General features: G+C 35.7%; 1 pseudogene; it reads right to left on the bottom strand.

The window, feature by feature from the left end:
• LOC102492446 (keratin, type I cytoskeletal 18-like) overlaps positions 1–14,301 on the bottom strand; it is a 32,568-nt pseudogene that overhangs the window by 2,426 nt on the left and 15,841 nt on the right.

The raw sequence follows: 14,301 nt of genomic DNA, 5'->3' as shown, positions 1-14,301 counted from the left end.
TAAATATACATATTTAAAATATATATAAAAAGATATGTATCTTTGTATATAACAAAACTCTCTCAAAAAATATATATCTTATACAAATATATTTATATATATATTTACATTCTAGAAAACGGTGAATAAAAATGTGTAGGTCATTTAAATCTGAAAGTTCATTTTCTGCTGAAACCAAGTCATTCATGAGCTGGTTGATATTAATGGGTATTTCATGAATGAAGATATTAACAGTGATATAGTGACCATTTATCAAAACCGTTCTAATGTTTTGTCATGGATAGTGCTAACCACATTATGCAGCATCAAATTTAACATTTACAACAACCTTAATGAGTTCACTAGGCTGGAAAATTTCATGTTAAGGACAAAGAAATAGAGGGTGATGAAATAGGCGTTCAAAGTTAAGTTCTGAAGTTTACACAGTTGATCATTACCAAAGCTGAAACCTGAATTCAGAAAACATCATGTCTTGGGGACAGCAAGTGGCCTGGTGGTTAAGGAGCTAGATTCCCACATGGCCAACCATGATTTGAGTCCCAGACCTGGCAGTTTGAAAATCACAATAAATAAATAAATAAATAAATAAATAAATAGATGTAAAAAAAAAAAAAAAGTAAAGAAAAGAAAACATTCTATCTAACACCCATTGTTTCTCCATTAAGTTACACTGTTCTCTTTAGTGGAGAAACACAGTGGATAAATTTTCTAACATTCTTCTTCTTAGTCAATTGTAGATCTATGACATTAATAGTCACAAGAAATAGTAATAAGAGTAATTAATTCGTATGTCTTGTCTAATTGGATGGCAATGTAGTGAACTTAGAAAACTGGAAGGTAAGATCAGTGAATTATTGTTAGGCTTCCTTAGGAAATGTTAAGCACCAGTTATGGTGCCTAAAGATAATGGGACCATGTAATTTATTGCTTGAACCACAACTCTATTAATAATTTTTCCAGAACAGCAGGCATAAACCAAGACTACCTTGAGCAAACTTAGACATATGCTCACCTTCTCCAAAACGAGAGATAGATAACATTGTGCACAACCAAGAAAGCAATTATCTCGGGTTTAGGCTATAAACTAGACAATTTTTATGAAAAGATGACAGATAATAAATATAGAAAGGATGATTAACTGGATTATTAGCAAAGATTAGTGTAAACTAACAAAGACCAAGTTGTGCAGCTACAATGGTAATCCTGATTTGAGCCAAGATTACAGTGCTACTTAATATAATGAAAAATTGTATACAATTCCTGTCTTGTGGAAAATCTCAAGTACTTAAGGTTTCTGGAAACTCCAGAGAGCTTTTATTCTCTGGGTTACTCTCATTCTGAGTTTATAACTCCAAATACTGCCTCCTTAGGATTCTTTTCTTTTTTTAGTTCTCGAAGTAATTATTTCTTTACTAGAATCTATGGAAATAGAAACTTCAAATTTTCCCTTGATTTCAACCACAAGAAGCTAGCAAACATACCAAAAATGTCTATGCACACACATACCACCATTTGTTTCTGGATGGAGCAGATACTAAAAGCAGAAGAGTTCAAGAGGTTTCCTGAAAAATATGAGGAAGGGAACTGAATAAGAATACAAATCACATTGATTGTACCATCTACTGCCTGATCATAGTATCTGGAAAACAGTCACATTACCCCAAGTCTCCATCCTTAGGATTTAATGAGGTAAGTTCCGTCGCACTCTCACAGTATCTGAACACAAAGTCGGTAAAAACTATACAGTGGGATCAGCAGTTGGCATGATAGCTATGTTGCTGGACTCCCATGTAGTCACCTGTTGTTCATGTCCCGGACCCGGTGGTTTAAACTCACTCCAAGCACGTGTGTGAGCCCAAGATCCCAACTGGAGAATGGAGGAGAAAGGATTGCAGTGTGACCATTCTCCCTGGGGGATGGTTTCTTGCTTTCTGTCTCTCTCTCTGTCTTTCTGGTGAGCACGCAAGCTCTATAGCAAAAACCTCTAAAAAAAAAAAAAAAATTATCCTGGGATCATCAGTTACTGTAATGGCTATGTCACTGATCCTCCATGTAGTCAACCGTGGTTCAAGTCCCAGACCCAGTGTCTTAAACTCACGCCAGGCACATGTGCGCGTGTGAGCAAGATCCCAAGAGGAGAATGGAGGAGAAGGGATTGCAGCATGGCCATCTCTGGCCTTTTTGCAATATCAGAAATTTGTTCTCTTTTCTCTATGTACCTACTCTAATCTACTCTTATCTTGCTTCCTTGCACCAAGAGAAGAAAAGGGGAAATTGTGTGTGTGTTGTGTGTGTGTGTGTATGTATATATATATACAAACACATATAAATCTACATATATACACACACATATATATAAACTCTATTTTCTTCTCATCTCCTGATAAGTCGGTTTAAAATTTCTTTTGCTTATTTCAGGATTTAACAGAGGCTAAGGATTATGTCAATATTTGCAAGGGAGTTGATTATGGGTTCAGATAGGGTACTGTCTTAATCTAGCTCCAGAGAGGTAGAAAGTGTTTCCTACTTCTTTCTTTTCTTTTATGTGAGAGATTTTTAATATAGGGTTCATGCACTCTCTGGAGAGAGACAAAGAGACACAGTGAGAGGGAAAGTGGCATGACCATTCTCCAGGAGGAAGGGAGTATTTTCTTTTTCTTTCCTTGTGTTTTTTTTTTTTTTTTGGAGAGGTTTTTGCTATAGGGCACATGCCCTAGACAGAGAGACATAAAGCAAGAAATCACCCCCTTCTCGGGATCTTAGGCATGCACGCACACGTGCCCAGCATGTGTTAAAGCCACCGGGTCAGGGACTCAAACTGTGGTCAACAACATGGGAGTCTAGCAACATAGCCATCATGCCAACTGCTGGTCACAGGGAGTGCTTTCTTATTTTCCCTCTCTCTGTGTTTCTGTCTCTTTAGCAAGCACACATGCCCTCTGAGAAATTTAAAAAAAAAAAAAAAGAAAAGAAAGAAAGAAAACAACCTGAACCTAGGTTGTAAATAAATATTAATGCATACCTCTAAATATTAATATTTGAATTACAAAATAATGTACACTTCAAATCATTAATAAATATTATCAAGAGTTTCATAATAGTCACCTCACAATAAAAAAGATATACTATACAATTAAAAAGATATATATATAGCAATGATTATTAATAATCAGTGTTTTCTAGCCAGGCTCAGCATCTGGATATAAGTTGTGGCCAACACTTCCATTAATACCATGGTATTATATAACATTATAAAAACTGTTTTGAGTCTAGCACATCTGGATTCAAATCCTAGCTCTACCACATGATAACAGTTATTTCAAGCTGAACAAGGTAACCCCTTCCAGCTTCAGTATTCTAACTCAAAGTCAATGATACCCAGAAGTATTATTGTTACCTATGCAAAAAAAAAAAAATTCTACTTAGCCTGTCTCACAATAAGTGCTCAATAAATGACTGCTGCCTTTAACAATGCTGCTAAATACTTAGGTAATTGTAAAACTATAGCAATGTATAAAATATAAATATATACATACTATATAGTACATATTAATATAACTGAAGGTGTTTTGTTTTTTTTCTCTCAACTCCTTTGAAGAATAATACTCAACAATGTTCTGCTGAATCATGGAACACAGCCAGTATGGATTTAGAGCAAGGTTTGGAAAGGCTTAGTCAAGGCAGACAAGGGGAGTTATCCAGAATAAATGTGAGTCAAAAGTAGATATGAGTAAAGACACACAGTGTGAAGGTTAGGAAAGATAAACATCAGAAGCCCCAGAGGCTATGAAGCAAAAGAAGCAGGCAGATACCAAAATGTCACATGAGAGAAAAGTTTCAGTGTCAGCTGAGGAAGAGAGGTTTTAATAAGTTTAAAGGCAAAGCAAAAAAGGAGAATAGATTCAAGCGGTAAGCACAATAGTGATCTTGATTATTAAACCAAGGTTTTACATAGTTACAGCTTATCCCCCTACATGGCCTGACATGGAAGCCTAGAATGTAGTAAGGAGACGGGACTGGTGAGAAGGAAGGCAAGAAAGGAGCTAATGACAAGTCACACTCATCAACATGGGCTATCCCGGCTCATGGTACAAAGGTAGAAAACTGCTCTTTGTTTTTTTGAGAGAGAGATTGTTTTGTTATATGGCACGTAGGCTCACTGGAGAGACAAAGGCAGAAAAAGAGGGAAAGACAGAAAGCAAGAAATCACCTCCCAGGGGGGATGGCCATGCCACAATCCCTTCTCCTCCATTCTGCTCTTGGGGTTTTGGGCACGCACAAATATGTGCCCAGAGGGAGTTTCAGGCTGTCAGGGTGGGGATCAAATTATGGTCCACCATGTGGGAGTCCAGCAACATAACCACTACGCCACCTGCTGGTCCTGCAAACTGTTCTTACAATAACTAGTGGCCATAATTAGTCACTAATTTCTCTCTTGCCCTTAAAAGAGTTCCCCCTAAACTCTATACTCCTAAAGGCATTTATTTCACTTACCTTGTTGCTATACAGTCAACTAAGAATATCAAGGAGGAAGTAATCATTTCATTTACAGTTTTAATCAATGCTCAGTATGAGCAGGGCATACATTTGAATTTCAAAGTTGTGTGTGCTGACATGAAGGAAACACACACATCCTAAATGTGATCATTGCCACGTTTGATTTAATCAAAATATATCAAATTTATAGCATTTGGTACCAACATTTGTATAATTTTAACATATTATGAGAACAAAACATATATAACAATGGCTACATTCATTACCTTGATAAAATCATTCCTAAGTGTAACCATATGTCACATCATCACATTGTACCTCATAAATATGTAATGCATGCAAGTATTATTTGTCAATTAAAAATTTTAAAAAAAGAATGAGTCATAAAAGTAAGTAAAATAAATAAATAAAAATAAACAGAATGAGTCAAATGAAAGCTAGCTCATCTATATTAGAAATAAAATATTATTTTTCTGGGAAGGAAAGTAATCATGTATATAATTCAGTCTGACATATTGCACACCTTGCTTTGATTATATTTTTATTTCTGACCCCCATTTCCCTAATTTCTCAGAGAAGTCCTTTATCCTATCTAAAGTAGGCTATACTGTAGACCCCAAGTCTTGAAATGAAGTCATGGAAAGCCTGATCACCTTGAAGTCAGTGAGGAGAGCTGCTTTCAAGTTCTAGCTTTACCATTTGTCAATAGATGACCTCAGAGAACTCACTTAAACTCTATGCTTTTTAGTTTTTCAACATATAAAATTTAAAAAAAATTGTTGATGCTTTAGATTTTTTCCAGCTAAAAAAAAAGGAAAGAAAGAAAACTTAGTTAACATTTTCAAAGTCACATTATTGCTTATTTATGTTAAGTACACTCTTTGTCTTTTATTATTTTTTTTAATTGCCAGAGAGAAAACTCTCCCCAGTGGGATCTGGTCATGTCCAGTCCCTTTCCTGTATTGATCCATCCCAGCAGGAGTGGAAGACACATCCTCAGCACATTTTTCAAGTTGCTGACTCTTGGATTCAAACTGTGGGTGGCCATAGGTGATCTGGCTCCCTACACACAGTGCTTAACTAATGTGCTCCAGGGCTACCCCAGAGATACTTAGTGTTGGTATTTTGTAACCATACTTTCTTTTTCTCCTAAGAGAGATTTTTTGTTTAGATGCATATTTGTACTCCTTTGAACAATTTTTACATCTAAAAGTTGTTGAGTTGGAAAATTATTTTACAGCTGAAGTCAGTGCATCCTGAGATATAAAATAATTCACCAAAGGTGACATGATTAAATTTCATACATAATAGTATACATATATGTATATATATATATATTTCAAATAATTCAAATATTCACCTCAAGATATCTTAAAATTTAAAGTATTTGAAATACAGAGGAAGTTACATGTATTTCCCTGTAATTTTAAAACAGTCTATTTACTAGGTTAAACAAATCATTTTGACAGCTAGCATTTGTTATAGTAAGACTTCCCTGCATGGTAAAGTCAGAAGATTGAATACAGGAAATAAATTACCAAGCAGCTAGTGTGTGTGTGTTGGGGGGGAGGGGTGTGTGTGCATGTGTTTCAGGTCTTACTCATAACTTCCCTAGCTGTCATTTCAGATAATCATGCTTACCTGTAAATTAAGCTCTCCTTTTATCAGACTCAGCTGGGGGTTATTATATCAGCCTTAATGCCTCTAAAAATGGTACTAAATGTGGATTTATATCACAAATGGAAAATCTGAGAGTGGAGGACATATTCCATGTGGCAGTCTCATAAAACTATCACTTTTAACAAACAACTTGAATTCAAGAGAAATGTGCAGAATCTTTTAAGCACATTCATGGTCTTGGGAGGAAGGGCTAATGTGGATTCTGTCTGCTTGGCTGCAGCTGCTTGATTTATGAAAGCATAAATAACCCTGACTCCTTCCAGGGAAGTCGTAATTACCATATGGAGTGTTAAATGTACAGACACTTTGTAAGGACCAATGCAGTAGCTTAAATTATAGTCATTATGCTATCCCCACTCCCAAACCTTGCTCTAATCCCCACTGAAGCAAAAAAAGACACACACAAAAAAAAGGAAGAAGAAAACAAAAAGAAAAAAAAATAAGCTTCTACTCAATGCCACTCATTATCAATTCTACTGCATTTTAAAAATCAATCTACACCAAGACACTGTAAAAGCTAAATAAAAGGTAAAACTTAAATGACTACATATGTGAATGTGTGACAGTGGCATTTTCAACATGCCTACTCCACGTTACACATTATGTTACAGTTTAGGCTGTTAATATAGATATTATATGACCAGGCTCCTTTAAGTTCCAGTGTAGTAAGAGAGACAAATGGGTAAATATTTGAAATATGTTTCAATGAAACTGTGATTAGAAAAATGGATATGTTAATTACCCTGATAAAATCATTCCTTAATGTAAACATATGTCACACCATCATATTGTACTTTCTGATGAAATCGATAGTAAAAATACTGTTTTATATATATGTCATAAGCTGTTTTTTACATCCTAGCAAGAAAGCTTTTTATTAACTATAGTCCAAAGAAGTATTTATTATCACTATATTTTCCCATCAGTTGTTCAAATGGCCATTTGGTATCTTAAAAGGCAAGGAACTTTTCATCAGCATCTCCTCTCATCTGATACAGAGTATACATGTTAGGGCACAATATCTAAGCAAATCCTGGAGAAGCTTGGCTATCCCATTAAAGTGTCTTGGAGTCAATAAAAAACTAATAATATTTTTAAAATAGTACTAGCTAAGCTATATCTAGCATTTAGTGTATGGTATACATACTCTAAAATAGTAATATAGCAATCCATCTATCTGTAAAAACCTCTGTAAAAGGGATTATTATTATTTCTCTCCTGTAGCTGGGAAAGCTGAGGCACAGTGTATTCACATAATTTGCCCAAAGTCACAGATACAGAGTCAGAATTTGGGGGCAGCGGGTGGCATAGTGGTTAAGGCACTGGACTCTCATATGACCAACTGTAGTTCGAGTCCCAGACTTAGCAGCTTGAAACTCACACCAGGCATGCGTGCATAGCCAAAATCCCAAGAGGAGAATGGAGGAGAAAGGATTGCAGCATGGCCATCCCACCTAGGGGGTGATTTCTCCTTTTCTGTCTCTCTGTCCCTCTTGTCTCACTGTGATCACATATGACTTATTACAAGAATCTCTAAAAACAAAGCACACAAAAAAAGAGTCAGAATTCAAACACCCTAGAATCTTGAGTCTGTTCACTATACGTTTCAAATGATAAAATTGCATCAGAGTTGAAATTTGAGAAGATACTGTGGCATCAATGTGCAGCATGTGTAGTATGTATCTGAACAGCGCAAAACTGGACAAAGGATTATTAATTAGAGAATTACAGGCACGTTTCAGAAAAAAAATTTAAAAAAAACTTGCAAAAAAAGGATATGAAAATGATTTCAAAGAATTTACTGGCTGTTTATGTATGGAGAACAGAGAAGAAATTATTTTAATACAACTAAATATTTGAGTTTTTAAAATTAAGATATCTTAATAGAAATAGAGATGTTTTAAGAAAGGAAAGAGTAGAAGAAAGAGAAAATTGCATTCAAACTTCCTGCTACTAGGAAGAAGATATGTAGAAGGCTTGTACTGTGTATTCAAAGAACAATTAGCCGCATGTCAATCCAACAGCCCACCCAAGACCTATTCTTTAAGAGGATGGACATATATTAGAAATAATTGCCATGAGGAACTATGAGAGATAGTTTATTTCTTGCCATTGCATCTGTAAATATATATTCAACCCTGAAGAACTTTGCTGAAATAAAATGCATTTAATATTCTTGAGGCTTAATGTTTAATGAGAATAGGTCAGTAGGGCTTGTTGTCCTGTGACGTAATCCATCATAGGTCCTCCTTAATTTCTCTACATGAAGTCAATTGGTTTTGGGTGTTGGAACTTATAGGACTGAACAAAAAGCAAAGCTAAGTGAATTACAAAAGGGGAAACCACAGCCATGGGAATGCAAAACTCTGTCCAGGTAGCCAGGTGGTCTACAAATGCCTCCTAGCACTATTTCTTCCAGTTGGCATATAACATCTGTTTCTGTAGTGAAAGGGTGTGAAGAAAATGACACAACTGGTAAGCACTGACATATGCAGGGGAAAGGAAGTGATTTATTTTATATTAAAGATTGTTACTGTTGCAAAAATAAAAGCACAACCTGAATATGCCTCTGTAAGACTTATATAATATGTGTGTATGTTTAAGAGAAAGATTGTATATTTTTATTAAATCATAACACAAAAATACAGGGCTCAGAAAATCTAATTAGCACAATGAATAAAAACAGGAGGCCTATAAAAAATTATTTTCTGAAATAAGGGTAGGAGTCTACCAAGAGTTTAGAAATAAAAGCGGAGAGAGAAGAACCTGAAAGAATGAATTAGTAGGAGTCTACCAAGAGTTTAGAAATAAAAGGGGAGAGAGAAGAAGCTGAATGATTGCATTTAGTTATTAATTTTTATCAACCAAAATCATTATGTGAGAAAGAATAAATCAATATTTATTTTAAAATATTTTAAATGATTGAAAGGGTACTGATTATAAATTACCAGCAAACTAATTACAGAAATTGCTGATTAAATTATCGGCATAATAGATTTACTTACAGAATATCTGAAAATGACAGCATTTCTTTTTTTTTTTTTTTTTTGGAGCGGTTTTTGCTATAGGGTGGCGACAGTCGCGAGGTTTTTGCTATAGGGTGCATGCGCTCGCCAGACAGACAGAGAAAGACAGAGAGACAGTAAGCGAGAAATCACCCCACAGTGGGGATGGTCACGTTGCAATCCCTTCTCCTCCATTCTCTTGGGATCTTGGGCACGCATGCACATGCACCCAGTGTGAGTTTAAGTCACTGGGTCTGGGACTCGAACCGCAGTTGACTACATGGGAGTCCAGCGACATAGTCATTACACTAACTGCTGGTCCCGAAATGATAGCATTTCTAACAGAAATCAGTATCAATTTGATTAGCCTTATAGAACGAGTTTATAGAAAACAGGAAAAAATAGGTAACGTGGTTTAATTGCTAATATGTTTACATATTTAGTTTATCTTAATTGACAAAAATTGTATGTATTTATCATGTACAATGTGATATTCTGAAATACGTAACATGTTAGAATATCTAATTGTAGCTAGTAACTATATTGCCTCATGTACTTAATGTTTTTTCATGGTGAGACCACTAAAAACCTACTCTCAGTGATTTTCACCAAAAAATACACTGATATTAATTATACTCATGAGGTTGTACAATAGACCTTTTGAAATCATTCCTCTTAACTGAAATTTTGTGTTTTGGGACCAATTTCTCCTCTATCATGTTCCTGGTCCCATGAGCCCTTCATAACCATCATTCTACTCTCTGCTTCTGTAAGATTATTTTTTTTATTCTACATACAAATGAGGTCACATATTTGTCTTTCTGTGCCTGGTTTACTTTAAACAAATTGTCTTCCAAGTTCATCCAGGTTGTCACAAATGAAAGGATTTCCTTCTATTCAAAGTCCGAATGGTACCCTATCATGCACACATAACATTTTTTATTTATCCATGCATCCATCGGTCATCATGGATGATTCTACAACTTAGCTATTGTGAATAATGCTGCAAGAAACATAGTGAAAAACTCTCTTCAACATACTAGTTCCATTTCTTTTAGATAGATCCCAGAAGTGAGAATGCTCAATCATGTTAGTTCTATTTTTATTTTTTTAGGGAAACTGCACACTGTTTTCCATAATGGTTGTATTCATTTTCATTCTCACTAACGGTGAGCTAAAGTTTATTTTTCACTCCAACCTTGGCAACACTTTTTTCCTCTGTTTTGATAATAGCCATTCTAAAAAAGCTATGATGACATCTCACTGTAGTTTTGACTTGCATGGCCCCAAAGGTCAGTGATGTCTAACAGCTTTTCTTCTACCTGTCAGCCGTTTGTCACCTGTCTTTTAAACAAATGACTATTTCAGTCTTTTTGCCGATTTTTGTGGTTAGGTTGTTTTCTCATTGTTGTTTGAGCTCTTTATATCATTTTAGATATTAATTTGTTATCGGATATATGATTTGCAGTTGTATTCTCTCAGACCATAGGTTGTCTCTTAACTCTGTTGTTCCTTTCTCTGTGAAGAAGCTTTTGATTTTAATTTAATCTTACTTGTCTTTTTTTGTTTTTGTTTATCTGTGCTTTTGGAGTCATATAAAAAAAAATATCACCCAGAACAATGTCACGAGCTTTCCACTATGTATTCTTCTAATAGCTTTATAGTTACAGGTCTTACCTTTAAGTCTTTAACTCATTTTGAGTTGACTTTGCATATGGTGTGAGATATAAATCTTATTGCACTCTTTCGTGTATAGATATCTGGTTTTTCCAACATTCTGTATTGAAGAGACTGGCCTTTCCCCATATGTGTTCTTGACACCTTTATTAAAAGTCAAATCACCATTAAATGTGTGAATTTATTTCGGGGTTTGTCCTGGACCGCGGGACAATCGAACAGGCTACCTGAGTGAGAGAGCGGAGGTCTGGAACCAGCTGCAGCGTCACAGCAAGGGAGCGACACAGTGTCACAACTCTGAATGGTATACAGTCGCTCCTTTATTGAGGGCCAGAGAACATTCTTATATACACAGCAGGGTGGTAATTTGTTGCTCAATATGTAAATGAAGGATATGTTTTGGACCAGTAATTGATTGTTTTGTCAGGGAGCATTAACCAGGGGGCGAAGCTTAGGGGAAGATTGCTGTCTCGGACCTGATTGAGAAGCTGCTTGCGGATGTTAGCTAGGTTGGGGAGCCTAGGGGCTCCCTGAACAGTTGGGGAGCCTAGGGGCGGATTGTTTACTCCCTGAACATGGAAGTCCGGAGGTCATCCTGTAAAAGTCATTTCAGCCATTTTGGTGCATGTGGCTCTCCACAGGGGTTCTCTGATTTGTTCCATTAATATATATGTCTTGTTTTTAATGTTTTTAATGAGATAAAACAGGATGTCTCTGTTGTAATCCTCCTTTCTTGGTCTCTGAATTAGCTAAGATTGCAGGCATGCATAAATGTGACTGACAGGTTCAGGTTGACCTAGGAACCAAATCTGCCTCTCTGATGCAACATCAAGTCTCCCAAGCAGTTTTGTATCACATAGGCCTATGTGTCTGTTTTGTTTTTCTGTTTGTTTGTTTTTAGGTTTTTGCCATAGACAGAGAGAAAAAGTGAAAAAACACCCTCTGGAAGGATGGCCATGCTGCAATCCCTTCCCCTCTATTTTCCTCTCAGAATTTTGGGTGCACACACACACATACACACACACACACACACACACACACACACTCCTGACATGATTTTCAAGCTCCCAGGTCCAGGACTGGAACCATGGAAAGCCATGTGGAAATCCAGTGTCTTAATCACCAAACCACCTATGTGTCTGTTTTTCTGCCAGAACTATCCTGATTTGATTACTATAGTTTTGTATGATAGTCCCCTTCTCATCTGAAGTTTCATTTTCTGTAATTTCAGTTACCCATAGTCAACTGTGATTGAAAAATAGTTGAGTACAGTATAATAAAGTTTTCACAAGAGAGATTGTATACATAATTCCCATTTCAGTATATTTCTATGATCTTTCTATTTTATTATTAGTTGTATTGTTAATTTCTTACTGTGGCTAATTTATAAATGAAATGCTTTTTAGGTATAAATGTGCAAGAAAAAATATAATACAGTCACGCATCACTATACAATGGAGATACATTCTGACAAATGCATCAACAGGTGAGTTAGTAATTGTGCAGACGTTACAGTGTATAAAGAACGCTGGAACTATGTTGGGGCACCAACCCCTCACAGTAATAAGTTTCTATATAATCTTTGACTCCTCAAAAACTTTACTAATAGATGTTTGGAAGCCTTACTGTTAACATAAACAGTCCGTTAACAATTTTTTTTTTGAGAGGATTTTGCTATAGGGTGTGTGCGCTCACCAGAAAGACAGAGAGAAACAGAGAGATAGAAAGAGAGAAATCACCCCCCGGGGGGGATGGCCACGCCGCAATCCCTTCTCCTCCATTCTCCTCTCAGGATCTTAGGCATGCACACACACGCGCCTGGCGTGAGTTTAAGCCACCGGGTCCAGGACGCGAATCGCAGTCAACTACATGGGAGTTCAGCGACATAGCCATTATGCTAACTGCTGGTCTCAACACATATTTTGTATATAGGCTATATGACACTGTATTGTTACAAGAAAGTAAGCTGAAGAAAAGAAAGAATTATTTAGAAAATCATAGGAAAGAGAAAACACGTTGATAGCCCTGCACTGCACTTTCCAATATACTGGGTTGTCAGAAAAGTCATGATGTATTTTTTCTGTTTTTCTATGCAAAAATGCATCATGACTTTTCCCACAACACAGTATTGCTTGAAAAACAAAATCAATGTATCATTGGACCCACAGAGCTCAAACCCATGTTGTTCAAGGATCATTTGTATTTACACATGATTGGATCTTGCTCTGAGTGGCTCAATGGTAAGTGATTATGAAGGCCTGGGATATTATTTTACCCTACTTCAGACATTATAAACATTTAGATTACACTAAATTCAATAAAAATTTTTCTTTCTTCAATAATAAATTAACCTCAGATTACTGTAACTTATTTATTTTATAAACTTCCATTTTTTTTAACTTTTTGACCCTTTTTGTAGTAGCATTTAGCTAACACAAAAACACATGTATGGCTTTACAAAAATATTTTTTATTGTCTCCTTATTATGTAAAATTTATACTATAAAATATTTTATTATTATTTTACCTTTTAAACAATTTTGTTGAAAACTAAGACACAAAAACACACATTAACCTTGGCCTATATCAGGTCAGGATCAACAATATTACTGTCTTCTACTTCTACATCTTGTCCTTCTAAAAAGGTTTGATGAACAAAACAGCATTAAAATCAAATCAAGTACAAGAGAAAATAATGAAATTAAGAGTTCTTGGTAAACAAGAAATGCATGCAGCTGTGGCTAGCCTAACATGATAATATTTTACAGTAAACTATTATTATAATAAGAAGGATTATTTTTACACTCTAAAAAATAAAAATAAATATAGTTTAATACATGCATAAACTAGTAACACAGTCATTTATTGTCATTATATAATTATACATATACTTTTTAGGTTTGTTTACACAAGCATCACTACAAACACTTGAATGATGCATTGTGCTATGATATTACAAGGGCTATGATTCAGCTAGGCACATATGTATATGTATCAGATTGAGTAATAGTCACAGTTTTAGGAATCCACAGAGTGTCTTAAAACATATCTCCTGCAGAAAAGAGGACACTGTTATATAGATGATTCATCATCTATATATAATTTTTTTTTTTGCCATAGGGTGAATACACTCACTAGAGAGAGACACTGGAAGAAAAGTGAAAGAATAAAAATCACTCCTCAGGTGGAATGACCACACCACAATCCCTTCTCCTCCATTCTTCTCCTGGGATTTTTGGCATACGTGCACATGTGCCTACCATGATATTCAAGCTGCCAGATCCGGGACTCAGAACCATGGATGGCCTTGTGGGAGTCTAGCACTTAATCACCATGCCACCTGTTGGCCCTTATTTAGTATTTTTAAGTCATTAGTGTAACACCTCCAGCTTTGTTCTTTTGTTCTCAGGAGTCTTTTTTTTTTTTTAAAGGTCATTTGTTCT

The sequence above is a fragment of the Tupaia chinensis genome, unplaced genomic scaffold (assembly GCF_000334495.1).
Source record: "Tupaia chinensis unplaced genomic scaffold, TupChi_1.0 Scaffold148049_1, whole genome shotgun sequence".
Taxonomy (NCBI): domain Eukaryota; kingdom Metazoa; phylum Chordata; class Mammalia; order Scandentia; family Tupaiidae; genus Tupaia; species Tupaia belangeri.
This window is presented reverse-complemented; position numbering and strand designations above follow the sequence as displayed.